Source organism: Schistocerca cancellata, chromosome 3, assembly GCF_023864275.1.
Source record: "Schistocerca cancellata isolate TAMUIC-IGC-003103 chromosome 3, iqSchCanc2.1, whole genome shotgun sequence".
NCBI lineage: Eukaryota > Metazoa > Arthropoda > Insecta > Orthoptera > Acrididae > Schistocerca > Schistocerca cancellata.
The window spans coordinates 412439911-412444910 of NC_064628.1; the positions used below are offsets into that span (position 1 = coordinate 412439911).

The 5000-nt window shown below is 53.3% G+C and overlaps 1 pseudogene; it reads left to right on the top strand.

Moving 5' to 3' along the window:
- The window catches only part of LOC126177213 (large subunit ribosomal RNA), an 8541-nt pseudogene that overhangs the window by 966 nt on the left and 2575 nt on the right, over nucleotides 1–5000 (top strand).

Genomic DNA, 5000 nt, shown 5'->3' on the forward strand with positions numbered 1-5000 from the left:
TTGGGCTGTACGAAACCTAAAGGCGTAATGAAAGTGAAGGTCTCGCCTTGCGCGGGCCGAGGGAGGATGGGGCTTCCCCGCCCTTCACGGGGCGGCGGCCTCCGCACTCCCGGGGCGTCTCGTCCTCATTGCGAGGTGAGGCGCACCTAGAGCGTACACGTTGGGACCCGAAAGATGGTGAACTATGCCTGGCCAGGACGAAGTCAGGGGAAACCCTGATGGAGGTCCGTAGCGATTCTGACGTGCAAATCGATCGTCGGAGCTGGGTATAGGGGCGAAAGACTAATCGAACCATCTAGTAGCTGGTTCCCTTCGAAGTTTCCCTCAGGATAGCTGGTGCTCGTACGAGTGTCATCCGGTAAAGCGAATGATTAGAGGCCTTGGGGCCGAAACGACCTCAACCTATTCTCAAACTTTAAATGGGTGAGATCTCCGGCTTGCTTGATATGCTGAAGCCGCGAGCAAACGACTCGGATCGGAGTGCCAAGTGGGCCACTTTTGGTAAGCAGAACTGGCGCCGTGGGATGAACCAAACGCCGAGTTAAGGCGCCCGAATCGACGCTCATGGGAAACCATGAAAGGCGTTGGTTGCTTAAGACAGCAGGACGGTGGCCATGGAAGTCGGAATCCGCTAAGGAGTGTGTAACAACTCACCTGCCGAAGCAACTAGCCCTGAAAATGGATGGCGCTGAAGCGTCGTGCCTATACTCGGCCGTCAGTCTGGCAGTCATGGCCGGTCCTTGCGGCCGGCCGCGAAGCCCTGACGAGTAGGAGGGTCGCGGCGGTGGGCGCAGAAGGGTCTGGGCGTGAGCCTGCCTGGAGCCGCCGTCGGTGCAGATCTTGGTGGTAGTAGCAAATACTCCAGCGAGGCCCTGGAGGGCTGACGCGGAGAAGGGTTTCGTGTGAACAGCCGTTGCACACGAGTCAGTCGATCCTAAGCCCTAGGAGAAATCCGATGTTGATGGGGGCCATCATAGCATGATGCACTTTGTGCTGGCCCCCGTTGGGCGAAAGGGAATCCGGTTCCTATTCCGGAACCCGGCAGCGGAACCGATACAAGTCGGGCCCCTCTTTTAGAGATGCTCGTCGGGGTAACCCAAAAGGACCCGGAGACGCCGTCGGGAGATCGGGGAAGAGTTTTCTTTTCTGCATGAGCGTTCGAGTTCCCTGGAATCCTCTAGCAGGGAGATAGGGTTTGGAACGCGAAGAGCACCGCAGTTGCGGCGGTGTCCCGATCTTCCCCTCGGACCTTGAAAATCCGGGAGAGGGCCACGTGGAGGTGTCGCGCCGGTTCGTACCCATATCCGCAGCAGGTCTCCAAGGTGAAGAGCCTCTAGTCGATAGAATAATGTAGGTAAGGGAAGTCGGCAAATTGGATCCGTAACTTCGGGATAAGGATTGGCTCTGAGGATCGGGGCGTGTCGGGCTTGGTCGGGAAGTGGGTCAGCGCTAACGTGCCGGGCCTGGGCGAGGTGAGTGCCGTAGGGGTGCCGGTAAGTGCGGGCGTTTAGCGCGGGCGTGGTCTGCTCTCGCCGTTGGTTGGCCTCGTGCTGGCCGGCGGTGCAGGATGCGCGCGCCTGCGCGGCGTTCGTGCCCCGGTGCTTCAACCTGCGCGCAGGATCCGAGCTCGGTCCCGTGCCTTGGCCTCCCACGGATCTTCCTTGCTGCGAGGCCGCGTCCGCCTTAGCGTGCTCCTCCGGGGGCGCGCGGGTGCGCGGATTCTCTTCGGCCGCCATTCAACGATCAACTCAGAACTGGCACGGACTGGGGGAATCCGACTGTCTAATTAAAACAAAGCATTGCGATGGCCCTAGCGGGTGTTGACGCAATGTGATTTCTGCCCAGTGCTCTGAATGTCAACGTGAAGAAATTCAAGCAAGCGCGGGTAAACGGCGGGAGTAACTATGACTCTCTTAAGCCCGCAAGATGCGAAATATAAGGTAGTCACTCTGTGCCCCGTGCCTCTGGCTGGGATCGGTGTGGTGCCTCTAGCCTCTCTGCGGTGAAGTCCTACGTCCTAGCCTCCCCGAGGCGAGAGTCTGGTGCTTTGTCAGCTACCGTGAGGTGAGCTAAGGCAAGCCAAAGGGCGACTGGCTTATGCAGCTAATAGGACAGGGCCACGGGGCCGTCACTTGAGGTGTCGGGACAGACCCAGTCTGTACTAGTATCCGAGACGAGACCTCGTATCAAAGCAGTCGTTTGAGGTGTCGAGGCAGTCTACGCCTTAGTATCCGAGACGAGTCTTTGGTCAATGACGGGCGACAGCTGCGGTAGTCGTCTGAGGTGTCGGGCCACTGTTGTACTGTGGGATTCACTAGTATCCAAGTGCCCTTATCGGGGCAGTGTCCTTTTCAGGACCTCCTAGTGTCCTTCTGAGGACAGTGTCCTTTTTAGGGCCACGATGGAGCCGCTTGCAGACCGCACGGCGGTCGCCCTTAAAGCTGTTATTGGACTACCCAATCCCATGTTATGTGGGTAAAGGGCGGAAAATGATAGCACAGATGTGCGGTAGAGGTGCCGCTTAAGCGACCTCGACGGTGACTTGTCAACGGTGCGAGAGGAATCTCGCAAATACAAGGACTATGGGCGGGGGGAGCCTTGCTGGCACTGGCCAGTACCCCTCGATTGGTGTTGGCCTCATAGTGGCAGTGCCGTTCGCTTGTAGGAACAACGGGTTCAATCTCGTGTTTATACTGGAGCCGTCGTTTGAGGTGTCGGGACAGGTTTCTGTCCTAGTATCCGAGACGAGCCTCTGGTTTGTAGGCCTATTGGCCGCAGGGGTGCCAGGTTCGCAGCCTATCTCCCCTCTCTCCCATGGAGAGCCTCAGTTGCGACGATGAATTCAGCGGAGCCTCGGATGGAGGGCCCGAATGTACAGGACCCTCAACTTTCTACTGTGGTTACCACGGACGCAAGACTTGGCAGGAATGTTGATTCGCCAAGTTTAGATAATAGCATTACTTGTCCCAAGTGTCAGTTAGGTATCGGTAGGCGAACATCGGCCCAACAGAAACAGCATATTCGTAGGTGCAAAGGTATAATTAACGCGCCCAACGAGGACGGCTTGCACAAATGTGCCTTTTGTGCTAGGCAATTTACGACCTTCATTGGACGGCGGCTGCATGAGAAACAAGTACATCCTGTTGACTTTAATGCCGCTGACCTTGTGCAAGCCAGTGGCAAACGGAAAGGGAACTGGAGTGCCGCTGAGATGGAGGAAATGGCGTTTCTTGAACTGGAATGTGCGGGAGAGTGGTCTACTCAAGTACAGTTGAACACGTACTTGGGTAGAAAGTTAGGTAGATCTGTGGAGGGTATCAAGAAAAGGAGATCACGTCCAGAGTTCCAACAGCTCCTGGAGATTGTGAAAGGCAGGATGGAAGAAGTTATCAGTGCGGTCCCCGATGAGGTTGCAGAATCTGTGGGTCATGCGACTCCACAAGATCAAGGCTGTTGGATTAGTAATGGACATATTATTTCCCATCTGGAGGAAATTAAGGACCATTGCTCACCTCCCTACAGAAGGCTGGTTGATTTAGCTCTTGATAATTCATCACCTTGGTCCGCGATTGATGACCAGGTCACTGGAATCGTCCAACAACTGAATTCTAGACCACTACATAGATCTAGAAGAATCAAGAGACAGCCAAAGGCCGCGAAGCCACATAAGGGTGGCAAAAATGAACAGCGAAGAGTGCGGCAGCAGGAAAGAGCTCGTAGATTCCGAGATGCCCAGTATCGGTGGCTAAATAGCAGAACAGACTTGGTAAGAGAAATTCTTAATGGTGAGAAGGAGAATGGTACCACCACAAGACCTGACAGGAGTCTGCTCGTGGACTATTTCAAGGGCTATTATGCAAGAGAGGAACATAGCCCCAAGTTCGTGCTACCGCCTAGGAATCCCGAGTCCATCAAAGACACGAGTATGCCTTTCTCACTGAATGAAACCAGAAATTGGTCTCATAAATTAAAGCGAACAGCCGCTGGTCCTGATGGTGTGACTCATGAACATCTGAGAAATATTCCTAACTCGGATCTGAATGTCTTGCTTAATGTGGTGTTTGGTTTAAAACGACTACCATCTGTATTTACAGTGAGCAAGACCTGCCTTCTACCTAAGAAAGGCGACCTGCGCTCTCCATCTAACTGGAGACCAATAACTATCTCATCAATGGTAGTACGTCTGGTCAATAAGATCTTGGCTTTCAGGTTGGCCCAGGTCATTTCCATCCATCCTGCCCAGCGGGGCTTCAGATCCATTGATGGAATCATGGCGAACGCACTTTCTTTAGATGTAATTATCAAAGAGCATAGGGCTAGTGGAAAGCCCATTTTTGTGGTGGCCCTTGATTTAACGAAAGCCTTCGATCGGGTATCTTGGAGTGCCATACATCAGGCACTGTGGTCTCATGGAGTGGATGAATTGACTCTCGAGTATATATTGTCATCTTACAAAGGACAAACGACCAATCTCCAACTTGGTAAAGACACCTTTGGAGAAGTCGAGTTTCATAGGGGAGTTAAACAAGGTGATCCACTCAGTCCTGTCATCTTCAATATGGTAATGGACAAGCTCATGGAATCAGTCAACCAAACTTATGGGGTGGAAGTCAATGGTGAGAAGTTTGCTATTCTTGGCTTTGCAGATGACATTGTTCTCCTCTCGTCAACCAAAGAGGGCATGCAGCAACATCTGCGTTGTGTTGAGAGGTTCACTAAGAACACAGCTTTAGAAGTGAATCCCTCAAAAAGCAAGGCCTTTCAATTTATTAGAGTGGCACACTCCAAACGGTGTGCAGTCGAAACTAAAAGTCTGTTCAAGTTATCTGGCGCTAAAATACCAGCCTTGAACGTGCAAGAACAGCTGCACTACCTGGGTTACACTTTTGAGCACCAGGGAATTCAGACTCCTTCTCCATCTAATCTGTCATCGCTGTTGGACCGCCTGAAACGTGCCGCACTCAAGCCCTGGCAAAAGATAACTGTTCTGCATACGTACC